The following is a 22,100-nucleotide window of genomic DNA, read 5'->3' as shown; positions in this document are numbered from 1 at the left end:
CAAAATACAGCAAAAATGTTGTTAAAAAAAAAAAAATTGGAATAAAGGGCCGCAGAAAAAAGGCTTGTGTTTTTTTCCCTGAAAATGGCATCAACAAAGGGTTTGCGGTGGTAAAATCACCAGCTTTTTGGAACAGGAAGACTTGAATTAGAAAACCTAATTTTTCAACACAATTTTGACATTTTACCGGGACATACCCACCATGTTTTACTGTTTTTTGTGCGTTCAGCCTCCTTCCAGTTAGACAGAAATGCTGGATCCCAGAAAGCTAAACAATTCTGAAAAGTAGTCAAAATTCTGAATTCCGCAAGGGGTCATTTGTGTAGATCCTACAAGTGTTTCCTACAGAAAATAACAGCTGAAAAAAAAGAAGAATGAAATTGAGGTGAAAAAACAGCCATCTTTCTCCACGTTTTACTCTGTAACATTTTCCTGCGATGTCAGATGTTTGAAAGCAATATACCGTTATGTCTGCTGGACTCTTCTGGTTGCAGGGATATATAGGGCTTGTAGGTTCATCAAGAACCCTAGGTACCCAGAGCCAATAAATGAGCTGCACCTTGCAATGGGTTTTCATTCTATACCGGGTATACAGCAATTAATTTGCTGAAATATAAAAAGTGAAAAATAGGTATCAAGAAAACCTTTGTATTTCCAAAATGGCCACAAGATAAGGTGTGGAGAAGCAGTGGTTATTTGCACAACTCTGAATTCTGGGGTGCCCATACTAGCATGTGAATTACAAGGCGTTTCTCAAATAGACGTCTTTTTTACACACTGTCTTACATTTGGAAGGAAAAATGTAGAGAAAGACAAGGGGCAATAACACTTGTTTTGCTATTCTGTGTTCCCCGATGTCTCCCAATAAAAATGGTACCTCACTTATGGGGGTAGGCCTAGCGCCCGCAACAGCAAAAGCCCCAAAACACAACGTGGACACATCACATTTTCACAAAGAAAACAGAGCTGTTTTTTTGCAAAGTGCCTAGCTGTGGATTTTGGCCTCTAGCTCAGCTGGCACTTAGGGAAACCTAGCAAACCTATGTAGTTTTGAAAACTAGGCACCTAGAGGAATCCAAGATGGAGTGACTTGTGGGGCTCTGACCAGGTTCTGTTACACAGAATCCTTTGCAAACCTCAAAATTTGGCCAAATAAAAACTTTCCTCTCATTTCGGTGACAGAAAGTTCTGGAATCAGAGAGGAGCCACAAATTTCCTTCCACCCAGTGTTCCCCCAAGTCTCCCGATAAAAATGGTACCTCACTTTCGTGGGTGGGCCTACTTCCCGCAAAAGGAAGTGCCCCAAAACACTATCTGGACACATCAAAATTATCAAATACAAAACTACCTGTTTTTGCGGGGAGGGGCGCACCTGCATTTTTGGTCCTGGGCTCAGCAGCCTTCTAGGGAAACCTACCAAACCCAGACATTTCTGAAAACTAGACACCCGAGGGAGTCCTGTGAGGTGTGACTTGCATGGATCCCCCAATGTTTTCTTACCCAGAATCCTCAGCAAACCTCAAATTTAGCTAAAAAATCTAATTTTGCCACATTTCTGTGTGGGATCACCGCACTGGGACAAATTTCATACCACCCAATGTTCCCCTCAGTCCCCCTGTAACAATGATACCTCATTTGTGTAGGTGGGCCAAGTGCTTGTGAAAGGGAAGAGTCCAAAACATGTCGATATTGAGGGGGAACCAAAAGGGTAGTTTGCAAAAAAAACATTTTTAGGCTGACAAGTGCAGCAGAATTTTTATCGGTATAGATGAGACAATGCTGGGTGGTAGGAATTTTGTGGATTCCTGCAGATTCCGGAAGGTTCCATCGCAAACGTGGGAAAAATTTGTGATTTCCAGCAAAGTTGGGGGTTTGCAGGGCATTGTGGGTACAAAAATGGTGCGGGGTGCATGTGAAACACCACCCTGGAATCACCCAGATGTTTAGTTTTCGGATGTGTCTAGGTCTTGTGGATTTTTCTGCATGGCAGTGTCCCAAGGTCCATAAAGTGCAGCCCTCACCATTCCAAGTGGGACGATTTTGAGAGTTAGCCAAGCTCTCATGGCCCAAATGTAAAACCAAAACCCAAAATAATCAAATGTCTTCTTGCTTGCTGTGGGATAAGATGTTTTAGAGTGCGGGGGAGAGCTGAAAGACTGTTACCTCCTTCAGTTAGGGTGGGGACATAACCAGGCCCATACTGGTTGGTAGCCACCACCCCAGTATTATTATTATTTTTTTTTTTAATTCCCTAGCATCTAGTAGACTTTCTGCCCCCCCTGGGGTGTGGATCATGGGTAATTGCCCCATTTGCCCACTGGTGGGCAGAACAACTTTGGCCCCATTTATTTGGAGCGGGGGTATGGCCATACCCCCACCCTCTTATTTTGGAAAAAAAACAACTTCCCTGGTCTCTGGTGGGCTTTCTGCCACCCCTTGGGGACAGATAGGCCTTCCAAAAATAGGCCCATCTGCCCCCAAGGGGGGCAGATATGGCCAACAGTAATATGCCCCCATGGTGAGCGACCCTTACCCAAGGGGCTGCCCCCCTAAAGAAAACACACGCATACACACACACCAATCCCTGGTGCCTAAGTGGTTTCTGCCACCCTTAGGGGCAGATTGGCCTAAAAAAATCGGCCGATCTGCCCCCAAGGGGGGCAGATATGGTCTAAATACAATTTGCCCCCCAGGGCAGCGACCCTTGCCTAAGGGTTCGCTCCCCATCTCCTTTTTTTTTAACCCTGGCGCCTAGAGCTTTCTACCACCCCTGGGGGCAGATCGGCCTAATGATAATAAGCCGATCTGCCCCCAGGGGGGCAGAAACAGCGTAAAATAAATATGCCCTCTTCTCCCCCGGGGAGCGACCCTTGTCTAAGGGGTCGCCCCCCTTGCGTGAAATTGGCGCAAAAAAAAAAAAATCACCACTGCCTAGTGGTTTCTTCCCCCCTTGTGGGCAGATTGGCCTAACAAAAATCGGCCGATCTGCCCCTAAGGGGGCCAGAAATGGTCTAAATAAAATATGCCCCCCAGGGGAGCGACCCTTGCTCCCCATCTCTAAAAAAAAAAAAAAAAAAAACGACCAAAATAAAAACCCTAAAAAATTATCCCTGGCGCCTAGAGGTATCTGCCCCCGGGCGGGTGGGGGGGGGAGATGGTTGGTAGTAGAAATGGCCTAAAATAAATTCCCCGTAATTTGGCGTCAAAAAATAAAACAATTGCCCCAGGGCATTGGGGCAGAAAAGGCCTTGCAAAATATTGCCCTCCTGGGGAGCGACCCTTGCCCAAGGGGGTCGCTCCCATAATGCCAGTTTCATTTTTGTGAAATATCCCTGGTGTCTAGTGGGCATTTCAAAAGCCGGATCGCTTCACGATCCGGCTTTTTAAATGCTCTGAGAGACGTCAAAGGGAAGGACATTTATTTCCTTCCCTTTGAAGCCTCTCAAGCCCCCATCACATGATCGGAAGAGAAATGCTTGGCATTTCTCTTTTTCCAACGCACTTGGGAAGTGGCCTCTGATGAGGTCAGCGCGCGCTAATGTAATCAGAAGTCACTGGGGGGGGGGGCGGGGTCAGGGGGGGTTGGGTTGGAAAGGGAAGCGATTCCCCTTCCATCCCTGCCTTGGGGGTGGTGGGGTGGGAGGGAAGACCACAGAGGGAGCACTAGCGCTCCCTCTGAACTCAGTGCCGAGGACGTATTGGTTACATGCTCGGCACATGAGCACTGTGCCAGTGGACGCAACCATCACGTCCGTGGCACAGAAGCGGTCAAAGCTTCTGCAAATATTTGCATCTAATCAGAGAGCATTCTGGTAGCAATGTACATAGCCTTATATTATTCAACTCTGCAAATGTGCGTACACATTTTTATACTGGAACTACCATCAGTAGTGCTTTCCAAGCTTATAACAGTTCCTTAGCGCATGCTCACCCTAATAATAAAGGCTTTCCATTAATGAACCATAAAAACAAGTTAGAACAGCATTAACACATGGACATAAATGTTACCTTTACTATAAACAATGCCCTTCCCTACTTCATAATGTGGTACGGACAACTGGTAGACAAAAGGTTTGTGCTTCAGGGGGTTGGGCCTACTTGTCCCAAGGACAAAATAAAAATAAAATCTTGTTGACCTTGACCCCAAACAATATGAGCCTGATTATGAGTTTAGTGAATGTTTTTTATTGTCTGCCGAACCTCTGACAGGGAGGTTGCTGCCACACTGGCTACCTCCCTGCTGGACACCTTAAGAATTTCCTGCCGGGCTGGCGGGTGGAAACCAGTGAAAAGGCTGGCGGAAAAGAAGCTTGTAATCTGTAGGACAGCGCTGCATGCAGCGCTGCCCTGGCGGATTAGGATCTCCGCCACATCCAGGATCCAAGATCCTGGCGGTCGGACCGCCAGAGTTGTTATCTGGTGGTCGGACCGCCACTGCGAGTGTGGAGGTTGTAAGACCGCCAGACTCTTAATGAGGCCCTACGTCCTGGCACCCCTGAGTTTGTCTCTGCCACTGCATGCACAGCTCTGTAATGTTGCATACGTTAAGGAACTGATCAACACACCCCCTGCCCTTGCTGAACCCATCCTGTTCTTTACTTAACTGCTTGTCCACAGCCTCAGAAATGTGCAGTATAAAGCTTTTCACCATGATTTTACTCGGGATTGACAGAAGAGTGATTTCACACTTGTTGTTACTGTGGGTTAATGTTACCTTCTTTGCCTTGGTTACAGTCAACTATTATTTCCTTTTCCTTCCAAATTGATGTAAACAGTCGGTGGAGGGTCTTGGCTGATGTTCCAGGGTCTGCCTTGAACATTTCTGCATTAAATTTATCTTGGCCAGGAGCTTGTTTTGTTCTTGAGTGATTGGATGGCAATTTCTTCTTTCTGTGATAGGGTGGAGTCCAATTCTGTGTGTGTTACCTGGACGTCCTCTTTGCTTGTTGGTACTGGTCTGATCAAGACTTTTTTTAAATGCTGATTTGTGTCTGCCAGGAGTTGGAACCTGTTTTTTATTTTTTGGATGAATTCCTTCTCGATCTTGTGGTCCTGTAATTTTGCCAGATCGAAGTGCTGCTGTCCTTATATTTTGAGTTCTGTTTTTATGAGTGTCCACTTCAGAGGAGCGGTCACTAGACTATAACCAATCAATGAAGGCATTTGTAAAGCACACTACTCACCCATGAGGGTCTGAAGGTGCTGGAGGGGTGGTGCTACTGCTCGAACAGCCATGTCTTGAGGTGTCTCCCGAAGGTTAGCAGGTCCTGTGTATGCCGCAGGTCGATAGGAAGAGTGTTCCACATCTTGGCGACGAGGTGGGATAACAATCTGCCACCGACGGTCGTTCTGTGGATGGGTGGAACAGTGGCGAGGGCAAGATCAGAGGAGCGAAGTTGTCAGGGTGTAGAAGGAGAGCTGTGTGTTGAGGTATTCTGGTCCGGTGTTGTGCAGTGCTTTGTGAGCATGGATGAGGAGCTTGAACATGATTCTCTTGTTGACGGGGAGCCAGTGCAGTCTCAGGTGGGTTGTGATGTGGCTGTGGCGGGGGATGTCCAGGATGAGGCGCGCGGAGGCGTTCTGTATGCGTTGCAGTCTTTTCTGGAGCTTGGCCGTGGTTCTTGCATAAAGGGCTTTGCTGTTGTCCAGTCTGCTGCGTAAGAGGGCTTGGGTGACCGTCCTTCTGGTTCCGGTGGGTATCCATTGTAGTTCTTCCGAAGCATGCGGACGGTGTTGAAGCAGAAAGAAGAAACAACATTGACTTGCTGGATCATTGATAGCGATGAGTCCAGGATGAACCCAAGGTTGCGTGCATGGTCGGTGGGTGTCTGTGCGGTTCCCAGTGTGGCAGGCCACCAGGAGTCGTCCCAGGCAGAGGGGGTGGAGCTGAGGATGAGGACCTCATAACCACTGGTGACGTCTGCTCCCCTCCTCACTGTGACATCTTTCAGGGAGGGTTTCCAGGTGCCACTTATCATCAGGTTCTCAGTCTTGTTTCTGACTTTGCCATTTGAAGAGTACCAAGTAAGTTTGTAAATACCATGATGGGGGTAGAGAGTCTCTTCTACAACCAGATTATTTGTGGCAAAAAATTTCTGCAGTCCACAAACATTCTTTCCAGTGGCTCCTCGAATGATCGCCACCATGAAGTGGTCAAGGGACTTGCGTACTCGGTGACCTGGAGTGCTATACTGACAGGAGCATAATGTCCTGACAAGGTTGCTCAAGCCATACAAGTCAAAGGTTGGAGACCAGATGAAATACTATCCACTAGTCCTCCAGATTGGGCGTTGGGCACAAGACTAACAACCTTGTCCCATAAAATATACGGACACCACAGCAAGAACCACTATGGGCACTAAGGACTTCCAGAGTCTCTGCACGAGACATGCATGATTGAGAGAAGCCAAAGCTGCAAGGAAACTACTTAAAGGATGACTGAAGTTCTAAGTGCCAAGTGCAAGACCAGAATTGGATTCTGGAGTGTATGGACTATGTATGACGCAGGAAAGCTGGCTCAACTAACATCTGAGATGAGGCTCCAACCTACACATGCTGAAGGGGTCATTGAAAGTAGGTGAACCAGATCTAGCAGACTGGAAACCACAACAGGAGAGATGGTTCTGTACTTGGAATGGGCAATGACCAACATCACAAAGTGGTCGCCATCATCCTGATCAAGTTATACAGAGAAATGCCTAGTTGAGTGGTAGCATTTCCACTGCAGACTCGTGGCAGCTAGGGTAAAAGGCAGGCACATCAATACCACAACTATCCAATGTTATGCTCCAGCAAATGATGCAGAGAACACAGTCAAACAATCTACCAATAGATGCAAGCTGGGCTTGAAGCCGTGCAGAACCATGGCCTGAAAATTGTGATGGGAGACTTGAATGCCGAATTGGAAAATGCCAACACGAACCATGTGTAACCATGCACTTTGCGCCTTAAAACTGCTTCAGATAAAATGTTCGACCTGATGTCGTCCAACGAGCGTTAAGAGTTTGATTGGCCTGGTGAATTGCTAAAAACCTGTGATCTGCAAATCTTACGCATTGTAAGTTGGCGAACCGGAATTCTTCATAATATTCTGTTGCACCAAACTCTCTACACGTATCTGGAACTTTCTGACACGCTCTAAAAATAAAGCCTCTGAATATAGAGATTGGCAGTCTGGAGGGAAGGCCATGCTCTTTGTTGAATCATTTTTGGAAGGCACAATCTGGTCCTAATGAGCAGCCTTTTTTATCTGACAGGTCACATAAGTCTGGCTTTTGTTAATTTATCGATTTAAAAACCCTTACTGCTTGGCACTGGTAGCTCACTTTTGTTTCTTGCTGGTCTATCCTTTTTTTAGACTTTGACCCCCAAACTGCTTTGCAGCATCTCCGGAGTACTTAATAAAGACTATGGACCTGAAAATGATCTTGGCAGTCCAACCGTCGGACCGCCAAGATGACAGTCTGGAGGACACCGCCGAGCCAGCTGGCAGAGACAGAGCAGAGGCCAATACTGCCACACTGTCTGCTCCGGCAGCACAGTCCTGAATGCGGACTGTTGCCATTGCAGAGAGTGTGCTTTCTGACTGTGCTGTCCGGGGGGCCTGTGCACTGCACATGGCATGGGTGATGCAGAAGCCCCCTTGTGGCCCTATCTCTGCCCTTTCCGCTAGCCTTTTAAGGGCAGCATGTCTGCCATGGAGAGACCGGTGGAAAGGCAGGTCGTAATCAGCACGGCGGTGCCGACATCAGCTCCACCTTACTTGACCACAGCTTTCACCGTTGCCATTGCGTTGGGAGACTGGCGGTGGCAAAGGTCCTGTGGCAGTCTGACCACCAGCACCATAATATGGCGTTCGGACCGCCACCACAGTTACGGCAGTCCTAGGACCGCCGTACTTATAATTAGGCCCCAACTCCTTCAATTTCTGTCCCGCTAGCTTTTACTGCAACACGTGTTATTTTTTTATATATCTGGCTCTCTTTACTTTGTAAGACAGTGTATGCTTAAAACATTTGATGCGCCGGTAGACACCTCCTAAACTAGTATTAGAGGTTCTTCAGGGGAGTATTTTAGGGTGCGGTGGCATAGTGTTTGTATGTTTTTAAAACCGGTCTAGCGCAGGATTCAGTTAATTTTATTATTTTGTGGTTTTTGTATGGTGCTGTTCAACAAACTTGCCATGGCTTGATAGGGCTCAGTATTTCTGATGGATACAACTACCTGTGGATTCCTCACCTAATGAATACTCCCATTGCGCCAGCATTCGACGGAAATCTTCTTCCTAGCTTCTGCACGTCGACGAGAACGTCACAACTGCCCACGCGGCGCCGTCTGACGTCATACAGGCAATAAGAGGTCCTCGCCGACGTCAGTTCCCTTTTTTCCGTGCCATTCGAAACGGTTATCTTCGAGGGAGCTACTGTTGCTGTATTGACAGTTACAGTTGTTTTTTGGCGATTTTTTTTTTTTTTAAATTTTTTTTTTTTTACTTTGCGAGATTACAATGTCGCAAAGGAAGTCAGGATCCAAGCCCTGCCGTGAGTGTGGTGGCAAAATGTCGGTAACGGACCCACATTCTGACTGTCTGTGGTGTCTTAGTTCCGACCATGATGTTGATAAGTGCGATTCTTGTCAACATATGAATCCTAAGGCCCTGAAAGAGCGTGAGGCCAAGCTTTTTCTTGCGAAGTCGAAAAAGAAGGAGAAGAGACATCATCGAAAGTCGTCGTCACCGAAGTCTCATCGGCGTCATCGGGACTCCCGGCGTCGTAGAGATTCACGGCGCCGGTCGAGTAGGGAGAGGTCTCGGTCGAGGTCTCCATCGGCTCGACGTCGGAAGCCATCTGCTGGAAGATGGAAAACATCGCATTCAGGAATGCGGTACTGTCAGCTCCAGGGGGCGGGAAAGCCGGGTACTGGGGTGCCTGGTTCGAAGGCGACACCGACCTCGACGTCTGCAAGGACGGAGAAAACATCTGAGGCTGCGGAACCTCGAACACAGAAGGAGGATGGCCCGATGACATGGGTGAAGCTAGAGATGGTAACGGCGTCGTCGGCTGGGGAGTGACAGTGGGACTGACTTCCCAAGTCTTCCGATGTCGAGCCGATGGAGACCTCGACCAAGACCTCTCCCTACTCGACCGGCGCCGTGAATCTCTACGACGCCGGGAGTCCCGATGACGCCGATGAGACTTCGGTGACGACGACTTTCGATGATGTCTCTTCTTCTTTTTCGACTTCGCAAGAAAAAGCTTGGCCTCACGCTCTTTCAGGGCCTTAGGATTCATATGTTGACAAGAATCGCACTTATCAACATCATGGTCGGAACTAAGACACCACAAACAGTCAGAATGTGGGTCCGTTACCAACATTTTGCCACCACACTCACGGCAGGGCTTGGATCCCGACTTCCTTTGCGACATTGTAATCTCGCAAAGTAAAAAAATAAATTAAAAAAAAAAAAAAATCGCCAAAAAACAACTAACTGTCGATACAGCAACAGTAGCTCCCTCGAAGATAACCGTTTCGAATGGCACGGAAAAAAGGGAACTGACGTCGGCACGTCGGCGAGGACCTCTTATTGCCTGTATGACGTCAGACGGCGTCGCGTGGGCAGTTGTGACGTCCTCGTCGACGTGAAGAAGATTTCCGTCGAATGCTGGCGCAATGGGAGTATTCATTAGGTGAGGAATCCACAGGTAGCTAATGTATCCACCAGAAAAGTCGTTACCGAAGGTACGTAACTCGTTCTTTAGGGATATATATGAAATGTCGTTCAAGGCTGACGAAGCGGATTCACCAGCTTTTATTAAAGCATTTTTACAGTTTTAAAATATGCGGATCACCTCACATTACCATTTGGGGAGTTACAATTTGACTTTAATTTTCTTAGACAAGTAAGCATCTCTGTAATGCATGAAGCTAGCTCAATTTTAGAGATAAAATGCTACCTTGAGGGACTTTACTGCTGTGAGAAGAGGATTGATGTACATTGTCCTGACATACCCTGAGTACTGCTCTCTGCTCATCCTAACATATATATTTCTGATGTCCTGCAAATGTCTGATAAAGAGATTGGGATTCACAACACAAAATACCCTTAGTGGTATTCAGCGCCTGTTCCTAAACGAGCTTCAGCCTTACTGTTTCAAAACACTGATTATCTTCCCCCGTCCCTCTTTCAACTTGGTATTGCTGTTGGGAAGTCGAGGAAACTAGAATGGCAGGATTTACATCTGAAATGGTGCTAGTTGGGGAGGTGTAGGTGCGGAGGGCTAGGCAGAGACAAGTGTACAGCGGAAGATCTTGTTAACGTTTCCAGTATTTAAGATCTGCAACTAGCTGAGAATTGCAAGAATTGAGAGGTGCAGGGGTGATCCTCCAGGTCTACAAGAAAAATCTGACTGTTTATGGATTGATACTGCAGAAAGTGACTCAAAATCTGTTGTGCCCTGCTTAGATTGCTGTGGAGGCCTGTCTCTGGTACTCTGCCTCCTGTTGTTAATAATCACGTGCTTTAACCTCTTGATCAATAGAGACACTTAGTGGCTGTTCTGGAGACTCTGTTGTGTACAGGGCAACTCTCGATTTTTGTTGCAGTGTTTGCCAGGAGGATTAATTTTTCCAGATCTGTCTATACCCTTTGTTAGAAATGGAGTCTTTGGTTGACAGTCCGGTTCCCCCTGACCCCCCCCCCCCCCCACCCCCCCATTCCCCCATCCAAGCAAGGACCCTCACTCTAGTCAGGGCAAAGGAGAAACACACCCGGTTAACCCCTGCTCTCCCCCTTGGTAGCTTGGCATGAGCAGAAAGGCTTATGCAGAGACAATGTGTAAGGTATTTGTACCAAAGCACACTGTAATACATTGAAAACACTATAAAATGACTCAACACCAGGTTTGAAAAATAGCCTATATTTATCTGAACGAACAAGACCAAAATGACAAAAATCCATCATACACAAGCAAAGTTATGAATTTTCAAAGATTAAACACAAAAATAGCGCTTAGAAGCACAAATGCTTCTATGAGGTGATGATATGGTGTCATAACGAAGTAGTTCCCAACAAACCAACTCCAATGGCGGCGGTCACAGAGTCCCACAGACCCCTGGTACAGTACCTTGTGTAAATGCGGGAACAAGCCAGGGCACGGAGTCTGGGATCGCGGCATCGCTGGATCCGTGGTGGCATCGGTTCCGGTGCTGTGGAGTGAAGGAGCTGAGGCGTACGGTCCTTGCTGCAGAGCGGTGGAGGTGAGGCAGTGTTGGTGCAAAACTTTGGATCAACGCACATCCCGTCGATCAATGTCTGGGAGTCATTACGTGGTGCAGTGACTTCCTCGGAGTCGTGGACTTCAGCGAGGCTGCAGTGGCGTCGGGCCTGCGGGGTCATCGCACTCCAGCAAGGACCATGGCTTCGGTTGCAGGTGGCGTCAGTCTGTATTCGTTCAAAGTTGTTTTACTTGGTTTTCTTGTTTTTTTCCACTAGCTTCTCCTAGGAACTAGATTGCATACCACTTGTAAGGTCAGGAGTCTCAGCAGAGAGTCTAGGTGCTCTCAGAGAAAGTCTTTGATGGCCCTGAGACTTCAGAACAGGGGGTAAACCCAGTCCAAGCCCTTGTAGATTCTTCTTAAGCAGGCATATACCACAAAGTCCAGTCTTTGTTCCCTTCTTCAGGCAGAAACAGCAACTGCAGGATAGCCCAACAAAGCACAGTTACAGGCAGGGGCAGCACTTCTCTTCAGCTCTTCTCCTTGGCAGAGGTTCCTCTTGATTCCAGAAGTTAATCTTGGAGAAATCTAAAGTCTGGGATTTTAGGTCCAATACGTGTACCCCTTTCTGCCTTTGTAATTGCCCAACTTCAAAGAGAAGTCTCTTTTGTTTACAGGACACTGCCTTGCCCAGGCCTGGCCCCCAGACTCACACCAGATGGTTCGGGACTGCATAATGTGAGGTCAGGCACAGCCCATTCAGGTGTGAGTGACCACTCCTCTCTCCATTGTAGCCCAGATGGCTCATTAGGATATGCAGGCTACACCCCAGCTCCCTTTGTGTCAGTGTCTAGAGGAGATTCACAAACTGGTCCAGCTGTCAGTCTGGCTCAGACCGGGAATCTGCAAACAGGCAGAGTCACAGAAAGCAAGAAAATACCTACTTTCTAACAGTGGCATTTTCAAAATTACAATCTAAAAACCAACTTTGCTAACGGATGTATTTTTAAATTGTGAGTTCAGAGACCCAAACTCCATATTTCTATCTGCTTTTAAAGGGGAAACTGCACTTTAAGGATATTTAAAGGCAGCCCCCATCTCAACCTATTTGAGAGATAGGCCTTGCAACAGTGAAAACCCAATTTGGCAGTACTTCACTGTTAGGACATGTAAAAAAACAAGTACATGTCCCACCTTTAACGTACATTGCACCCTGCCCATGGGGCTACTTAGGGCTTACTTTAGGGGTGCCTTACATGTACAACAAGCATTTGCAATGCAGTGGGTCTCGCATTTGCTCGAGGTGGAGGTATTAGTGCTGTAAACTCCTAACCGGACTTTTATTGCCACATAAATTGAAAATGAACAGTAAAACAGTTTCACATAAGTGAACTGATTCAAAACACCATGAGCGTGAAGGAGACACATAAAAGGAAAAATATGTTTGCTCACAGTCAAAGGTATTGGCAAAAGTGCAATTATCCATGTAACAGGGTAGATGTCCAAGGTGGTAACCAAACCACCCTAAGAAGTGACAAACGTAAAGTATGTACCAATGAGAACAAAGGATTTTGGTAGGGCAAGCCCACGAACGAGTGATAGTGATGGGCGTGAGGTGGGTGTGGTTAAAAGCCCAAATAGATAACAACATGTTGGAAAAGCAGTGCTTGCTCTGCTTGACCTAAAACAGGGATGCCTGAAGGTGGCACTCACTTCCTGCGGTTGGCTCCACAGCAGGTGTGACATACACTTTTAACGTCTCATTTCTCATCCACTTCAGGGAGTGGTACCCCAAGTACTATCTCTGCCCTCTGGTTTACTCCAGTATTGGAACTTTCATAGATTCACATGTTTGAATACTTCTCAGTAGTCGAGATGGGAGTCCTCAGTGTAATATAAAAGCTTTGCTTAAGTGTGTGTGTGTGTGTGTGTGTGTGTGTGTGTGTGTGTGTGTGTGTGTGTGTGTGTGTATATATATATATATATATATATATATATATATATAAATAAAGTAAATAAATGTTTATACAGGATATGTATTAGGCTCTTGGCTTAGTAGCATATCACAGTCCTTATGCATAAAAAGGACCAAACTCAGAGTCAACCAATCACAACACACCACCCTTCAGAACCCTCCGGTGAGGAGCTGCCTTCCCTCAGATTTTCCACTGCATATCATGCTTGGGAGTCTCCCCTGAGCTTTGCTCAGTTTTTCTCTCAGAGAATTATTCAGAGGATTTTGGATTCATTTCTTCAATATTTTTCTTCAACTAGGTGTTCAAACTGACAACCATGTCAGAGACACCAAAGAAGGGGCTTTTCAGATCCTGTAATACATACATGAAAAATAAACTACATATAGATGACCTTCATGAGAACTGTATATACTGTCTCTATCCTAACCACAAAACTAGAGACTGCAAGGTATGTAGAAAGTTTTCTACTAAAACATTAAAGGACAGAGAAGGTTGTCTCCTGCTCTGGCTACAAAGGTTGAAGACCAGGGACAATCCGGTCTCTGATGATGACAGTGCCTCATCTTCTGTGTCCGTCACCAAAACGCCTAAAAAAAGACATAGTGAGCCGTCGCCATCCAAAGAACATCCAAAAAAGGTTTCTAAAAAGTAATCTGAGGGCTCTATAAACAATTGAAGCCCCTCCACGAAACACCGGGTGCAGGCTGGCAAACCAGGAGGATCAGGTTCCCTCTTAAAATCTAAAAAAGAAAACCTTTTCTGCGCCCCCAACGCCACCTCTGCGCATCAAACATGCATTAAAAAAAAAACAGGATCTGCACTGTCGACGGCACCATCATCAACTGTATCCTCAGCAACAGCTCTGGTATCAACAGTAACTTCAACGGTACTCCCTGTTTCTATGTCGACCGCAGCCTCAACTGAATCCTCGTTAACAATGCTATCATCTTCATCAGCCGTGAGTCCCATATCCTCACCACGACTTCTTTATTTGTCAACGCTACACTCGTTGACGATCCTCCCGTCGCTGTGCCACAAGTGATGACGCCGCCAACGACCACGCCTCCGTTGCCTATTGTTTTGTTGACACCTCTGCCATCGATGACAACAATCCAGCTCTTGTCGACGACCACACCAATACAGAGACCGTCATCGTTACCTCTTTACTTGTCTACGGACCATATATCTTTTAAAAAGACATCAAAACCTAATTTGACCCCATCTATTACATCCCCAAGTAAGGTATTCAGGTTATTGCCATCACACCTTTTGAATGAGGATGATTCAGAGGAAGATGGGATGTTTGGAGTGGCTAGAAGCCCCTCCATGTTACAGGTTAAATGTCAAGAATACTCTGATGACGATTCTTATTATGACCACTATTATGAACAGCTGCCTCTTAAGCAGAAGCAGGACCTAGTGTCATTGCCTTCCGGTCTGCTGTCAGATCTCCAAGCTATGTTGGCAGACTATAGACCAATGCCTGTAAATGTTCCACAACCGGTGATTCCCATCAATCCTCCTGCACCTCTGCAACCTCATCAACCACAGGTGCTGCTTAGCCTTCAACCACAGGGCTCCTCTCAGGTTCATCCACAAACTTCTTCAGATGGCGGGGCTGAAGATGGCGAGATTTGTTCACTACAAGATGAGTGGGATGAATATATACTTCCAGCACCTGAATCTCCTATACCACCATTGGTGGAATCCCCTCTGGAGGATTTAGGTACTTTCCACAACCTTTTGGAACGGGCGGCCACACGTTTTGAGCTTCAAATGCCTGCAGCTCAGCAAGACTGTTTCCTGTATGATTTTGAGGAACCCCAGAGGAAAACCATCAGAGCCATTCCAATAATAGACCATGTTTGGCAGCAAGGTTTAAAGATAATGCGAAACACTGCAACAGTACTGGTGGTGCTGCCTAAACTGGATAAAAAATATAAATCTACAGATGATGCTCCTGCATGCCTTTCAGGTCATCCAAAACCAGATTCTGTAATATCACAGGCGGTGCAATGGCGCTCCAGGAATCCTTCCACGGCTGTAACCACACTGCCAGATAAGGAAGGTAGATGCCTGGATAATATTGGAAAGTGATCCTCCTCAATGTCTGCCATTGTTGTGTGAGACGCAAATTCCCTAGCTCTCCTTGGCAGGTATGATGGACAACTCTGGTCTGACGTAAGTCAGCATTTAGATGAGCTTCCGGACACTACCAAGGTGGAGGCCAAAAAAGTTCTGATGGAAGGAAAGCGCTCCTCTGCAGAAATAATCGATTGTGCGCTAGATATTGCTGCCATGGGCTTCAGACTTCTAGCAGGCTCAGTATTTTTGAGGCGTCAAGGGAGGCAAAGGCAACTAATTTCCACCTGGTGGTCCAAACAAAATATTTTAGATCTCCCATATGATGGAGAAGCACGATTTGGCCACCTCCTGATATTCACACAGATGCCTCTGGTCACACCAGCTTTCTGGATGCATCAGAAGCACCTACCTCTGCTCATCTTGGAAGCGGAGATCATGATGAGCAAGGGAGCTATCGAAGAAGTACCTTATTCACAAAGGGGGAGAGGCTTCTACTCCTGTTTGTTCCTAATTCGAAAAAAGTCTCATCTATAGAGGCCAATCCTGGACTTAAGAGAATTAAACAAGTACCTAAAGAAACAATCTTTCCGCATGGTAACGTTGAAGGACTTCATTCAACTCCTCAACAGAACAGATTATATGGCATCCCTAGACCTTCAAGACGCTTACTTCCATATACCCATTCACCCAAATGACAGACAGTTTCTACGATTCCAGGTAGCAAGCAAGCATTTCCAATTCAAGGTGCTTCCCTTTGGATTCACCAAATGTTTAGCCCCCGGCGAGGCTTATCTAAGACACAACCGCCATCAATTTTTTCCCTACCTCGACGACTGGTTGATAAAGGCTCTGGAGATTGTCTCTGCATGCAGGTCCGTAAAAGCAACCTTGCATCTCTTCAAGGACTTAGTCCTCACTCTCAACCAAGACAAGTCGCAGCTCCTCCCATCCACAAAGATATCATTTCTGGGCACTATAGTGGACACACAACAAACCAAGGCGTTCCCAACTTTGGAAAGACAAGACAAGCTGATCACACTAGCGAAAAGAATACCACAAAGAAAGTTTCTTTCTGTCCAACACTACAAATCATTCCTGGGAATTAAATCATCTTATATAGACCTTGTTCCACATTGTCACCTTCATATGCGTCCACTCCAAGAATGGAAACAAAGTCAGGGGTCCTTCGAGGATATACTGCATATAACTCAAAGAATGATAGCTTCACTTTACTGGTGGACAATAACGATAAATGTTTCCAAAGGAATGCAATTTTTAGCTGAGATTCCTCTGCTAAACATAATGACCGTTGCATCAATGGTAGGATGGGGACCATGCCTCCAAGACCTTCAAGTAAGCGGCAAGTGGCCCCCTCCTCACGTTCTCTTCATATCAACCTCCTAGAACTCAAGGCAGTATTCTTAGCTTTGCAAGCCTTGCTTCCGAGAATTTGTGGATCAGCAGTGCTTGTCCGGATGGACAATATGCCAACCATGCATTACCTCAACAAGTAGGGAGGAACTCGCTCACAGCTACAGTCCCAGGAGGCACAGTCCATTGGGACTTGGTGCATTCACCATTCAGTGCACATAAGGGCAGAGCACATCCCAGGCGTCCAGAATACCATAACCGATTCACCCAGCAGACTAAAAACATCTCCTCACGAATGGGAACTGGACCAGATGATGCTGGACAGCATTTTCCTCCAGTGGGGCAAACCGAACCTAGACCAGTTCGTTACCTCCCAGAACGCCAAATGCCAGTATTAAGCAAGCTCCCATCACCAACAAGGGTTGTGGAGGGGATTCCCAAGCTCCTCAACATCAACCAGGGCCAAGTGAGACATCCGGACCCCAGGTTTCTCCGTTTTTCGGCATGGCTCTTGAATTCAATGAATTCGGCCTCTTGAACATCTCCAAGGATTGTAAGGACATCCTTGCCAAAGCCTGAGCTGATGACACAAACAAAACTTATTGGCTAAAGTGGAAGCGGTCCTGTCTTTGGTGCAACTCCACCAACACGCATCCTCTATCCTCCGCTCTGGAGGAAATCTTACCATACTTGCTTTATTTAGCACGCTCAGGCCTTGCCTACGCGTCCATCAAAGTTAATTTAGCAGCCATCTCTCGATACAGGAGACTATCCGGTAAACCATCTCTTTGGTCTCAAAGACTTGTAAAACAATTCTTGCGGGGTCTCTTGAGATCTTTTCCTCCAGTGAAAGCCCCTCCTCCGGCATGGCAGCTTAACATAGTCTTGGGACAACTGATGAAGAGCCCGTTCGAGCCCAGACACAGGGCGGATATCAAATATCTCATGGAAAGTGGCGCTGCTCCTTGACCTTACCTCTGCATGTAGAGTCAGCGAAATCCAAGCATTTACAATCCAAGAACCCTTTCTGAAGTTCACATACAACAGGGTTATTCTACGCACCAATCCTAAATTTATCCCTAAGGTTCCTTCAGACTTTCATATTAATCAACCTGTAGTACTGCGGTCATTCTTCCCTAATCCTCAAACTGCCGCAGAGAGATCTCTCCATTTGCTTGATCTTACGAAATGCATAAAGTTTTATTTGGACAGAACAAAAACATTTCGACAAACAAACCAGCTTTTTATAGTCTTTAGTGCTCTGAGGAAATGATACCCAGTAACTAAGCAGACCATTTCCAGATGGATTGCACATGCCATACTCTTTTTCCATCAAAAGGTTGGTCGACCTTTGCAGGATAAGGTTTGTGCACATTCTACCAGAGCTGTATCCACGTCCTGCACATTATTCTCAGGTGTATCTCTACCTGACATCTGCCGAGCCGCAACGTGGAAGATACCACATACCTTCACAAAGCATTGTTTCCTGGATGCGGAGGCGCTCCGGGATGTAGCGGTTGGCCAAGTGGTCCTTCAACATCTGTTCCAATAAAGGTGAGTATCTCATTCTTCCCACCTTCCGCTTCTTCTCTTTCATGTCACATTTTCTAAATAATGTGATTAATTGCTTTTCTGTCTGTTTTCTTCTCTAATTGTCAAATGTGTGTTCATCTACTTTGCTAATCTGCACATCTACATGTACTATCAATAGAAAATGTGACAATTACTGCTTACTATTCTGATTCAAGCATGTGAATCTATGAAAGTTCCAATACTGGAGTAAGAAACAAGTTACTTACCTGTAACTATGGTTCTCCGGTATTGGAAGCTTTCATAGATTCACATGCCACCCACCCGCTTCCCCTGGGGAGCTCACCTTCATTCTCTCAGTAGTATCGCATTAAGGCGCCAGTGCTTGGAAAATCTGAGGGAAGCCAGCTCCTAACTGGAGGGCTCTAGAGGGTGGTGTGTTGTGATTGGTTGATTCTGAGTTTGGTCCTTTGCGATATGCAAATATGCTACTAAGCCAGGGACCTAATACATATCCTGTATATACTTTTGAAATCATAGGAAACAATAGCACTTGACCTTTAACACGATTACATGACATCATAAGAATTATATAAGGCAGTGAGACCATAAAATGAAGTTAAAGAAATAATGAATAAACCACAAAAACTGATATTAATCTAGCATGTGGAACAAAGAATTGTGCTATAGAACACATTCAAATAAATCCTTTGGTTTTACATTCTGGTCAAAGTTGAGTGTGGAGTGACACACATGACCTTCCTACAAATAACTAGTGCTCCTTCCAATATTTCCACAGAGAATAAGGATGATCAAAAGCCATGCAGTCAGAAAAATAATACAGACTTGCTGTTTCCAGGTTTATGGCTCAAGTGACCCACTAACTACTAGCGATCTGGGCTTGCATACATGTGCATGAACGTGTCTCTCCTCCCTGCCCACTCCCCCTCCTCCAATGCACCCTTGGCATTTCAGTCCATGCATATGACTGTGCCCTGTGCCACAGCGCAATGTCTAGACCACATTTACACTGTTGTAGGCAGAAACAAGGGCTCGCTTTGCTCAAAATGTTGTCTTGGAGTAGAATGCCAGAGTTGTAAATGAGTGAATAACTCCAGTGTCTCAGAATCAGTAACACGCCCTGCATTTCAATTTAGAAATGGCCTCTAAATGACCCTTTAAACATGGATTTTTGCTCCAGCTTTCTAAATGAGTGCAAGCAACAGTCACTTTTATTGCTGAATAATTCCATGTTTTCATTACTGCAAAAATTGTCATGCAGCTAATGTGCTTTCTTAAATGTCGACCATTTGCACATTGTTGATAAAAGGGAGGTGGATCGTTATGTTCCATTTATTTGCATATTGATTTTAATCAGAAATGGAAAAACCATTTCCATTATGCCAGTTCCACTAATTGCAACACGCTTAGAACATGCTTTGCAGATGGATTCTGATGGATACACCTACCTGTGGATTCTTCACCTAAAGAATTCTCCCCTCGCGCCAGCTTCGACGGAAATTTCTTCTAGCTCTGCACGTCGACGATGACGTCACAATTGCCCAGCTCCACGTGACCCCGTCTGAAGTCATCTAGGCAATAAGAAGCCCTCGTCGACGTGCAGACGTCAGTTCCCTTTTTTCCGTGCCTTCGAATAACGTTTTTTCTTCGAGGCTAACAGGGAGCTACAGTTGCGCATCTGTAATTACAATGTCACAGCCAAGAAAATCTGGTTTTAAGCCTTGTAACCAGTGCGGGGGTCAAATGTCGGCCACTGACCCCCATGAAAATTGTATCTGGTGCCTTAGTTCCGACCATGAGGTCGAGTCATGCGGTTCCTGCCAGCGCATGAACCCTAAGGCGCTTAAGGAAAGAGAGGCTAAATTGTTCCTGGCCCGTTCCAAGAAGAGAAAGGAAAGGCGACATCGGAGAGAGTCCTCTTCGAAATCTTCGAGGACTCATCGTCGTCATGGAGACTCTTGGTGCCGTCACGACTCCTGGCGCCGATCGAGTAGAGGTCGGTCCAGGTCCAGATCCAGATCTGCATCTCCGTCAGCTCGACGCCGTCCGACGTGGGAGATTAGCCCGACCGTCACTCCTCCGCCTCCTCCGCCTCCGACTTCACCTTTGTCGGTGTTTGTAGTCGAGCCTCTTCAGGAGCCAGCGGCTTCTCCAGAGCTGGAGTTGCCTGGCCCTTCATCGGCTTCTATGCCGGTGCCGACACCGCAAGCATACCCAGCTTTCCTGGCGCCGGGTACGGATTCTGCGTCATTTTTAAATGCCATGTTAAATATCTTTTCCACCATGGCGCCTGGTGGAGGGCATGCGGGTCCGTCGGGCCCTTTGGCTTTTAATTTGGGTGCTCCGGCTCCCTACAAGCCGGCGCCCTTCATGCCCTTTTTGCCAGCTGGAGCGGCTACGGCGCCGATGCCCTTGGCGTCACCAAGGAGACCAGCAACGCCTACAACGTCTGCAACTCCGGCGCCGGTGGATTCTCCACGGATCCAGTCTACTGTCAAGGTGCCTGTGGAGCCCGAGGGTCCGGCGTCGGATGGATCCGAGGAACGGCGCCGGCAAAGATCTTCGGCGTCGGCCGACGCCTTATCGACGCCGGGTCTTGAGTCCAGACTCCGGTCCAGACGTCTAGCTTTGCGCCTTCTGGAGGAATAGCAGGCAACATCTGGAAGAAGGCGAAATCTTGGAGCCTTCTGTGATTTTCAAGGGCTGGACACTGCGAGCGGTATTGATACTTCCCCTGAATGGATTTGGCTTCCCCTGGGGAGTATACTGAAGAGGCTGCATCTTTTCATGCAGTGATAAGGAAGGCTGCAGACTTTTTAGATCTTCCTCTTCCTGCTGCTGAGGTGAAAAGGAACCTTTTGACGGAAGTGCTGCATCCAGCCTCTGTGGTGGCAGAGCCTCTCTTGCCCTTCAATGAGGCTCTCCTGGACCCCATCAAGGACATTTGGAAGAAACCTGTGACTTCTACAGCTGTCAACAGGGCGGTAGCAAGGCGCTATCATGCGGCTCCAGGTGACCCGGACTTCCTCTCCAAACATCCAACTCCGGAGAGTTTGGTTGTTCAGGCTTCCTGTTTTTCCCGGTCCTCTCCTGGTTCGTTCCCCGGGACCCCTGCGGACAGGGAGTCAGATAAAATGGACCACGCTGCAAAGAAGGCCTTTTCGTCATGCAGTATGGTCTTGAAGTCGACCAATGCAACCTGCATTTTGGGACGCTATATTCATGCCCTTATGGAGGAAGCAAAAGGTCATCCAAACTTGCCGCAAGAGGTGTTGCATTTGCTAGCGGACGCTCAGGCGGCGGCGACCCAGGTGATCCAGTCTGGGTTGGACACCTCTGACTCTGTGGCAAGGGCTATGGACACATCCATAGTATTGAGACTTCAGGCTTGGCTGCGCTCATCAGGCTTTTCGACGGATGTGCAGGCAACTCTCCTGGATCTGCCTTTTGATGGAGAAAAACTCTTTGGGACAAAGACTGATTCTGCTCTTGAACGGTTCAAAGAGAGCAGGGCCACAGCGAGGTCGTTAGGACTTCAGGCAGCTACTTCCTCTACCTTTAGATCGTATAGGAAGTTTAGGGGTTTTGGATGTGGCTCCTCCTTTCGTGGCAGATTCCAGGTGCCACAACAACAATCTGCAAGCTCCCTGCCTTATAGATCCTTTAGAGGCAGGGGCAGAGTACGTACAAGAGGAGCAACCCAACAGCACTCTGCCTCTTCCTATTCCTCAGGTGGGGTGCAGCAGGGAAAGCAGCAGGGAAAGCAGCCTTAGTCCTCCTCCACTCCCTGTTCACTTGTCTCCGGTAGGGGGGAGACTTGCCCAATTTCTTCCAATGTGGGAGTTTATAACATCAGACTCTTGGGTCATCGACATTGTGAAGAGAGGGTATGCTCCTCCCTTC

The 22,100-nt window shown here is 47.0% G+C and overlaps 1 protein-coding gene across 1 annotated transcript in view; it reads left to right on the top strand.

The window, feature by feature from the left end:
* The window catches only part of LOC138248831 (beta-1,4-galactosyltransferase 3-like), a 304,863-nt gene that overhangs the window by 42,390 nt on the left and 240,373 nt on the right, over window positions 1-22,100 (top strand). The window lies entirely within an intron of this gene.

Source organism: Pleurodeles waltl, chromosome 8 (assembly GCF_031143425.1).
Source record: "Pleurodeles waltl isolate 20211129_DDA chromosome 8, aPleWal1.hap1.20221129, whole genome shotgun sequence".
In the NCBI taxonomy this organism is placed as follows: Eukaryota; Metazoa; Chordata; class Amphibia; order Caudata; family Salamandridae; genus Pleurodeles; species Pleurodeles waltl.
This window is presented reverse-complemented; position numbering and strand designations above follow the sequence as displayed.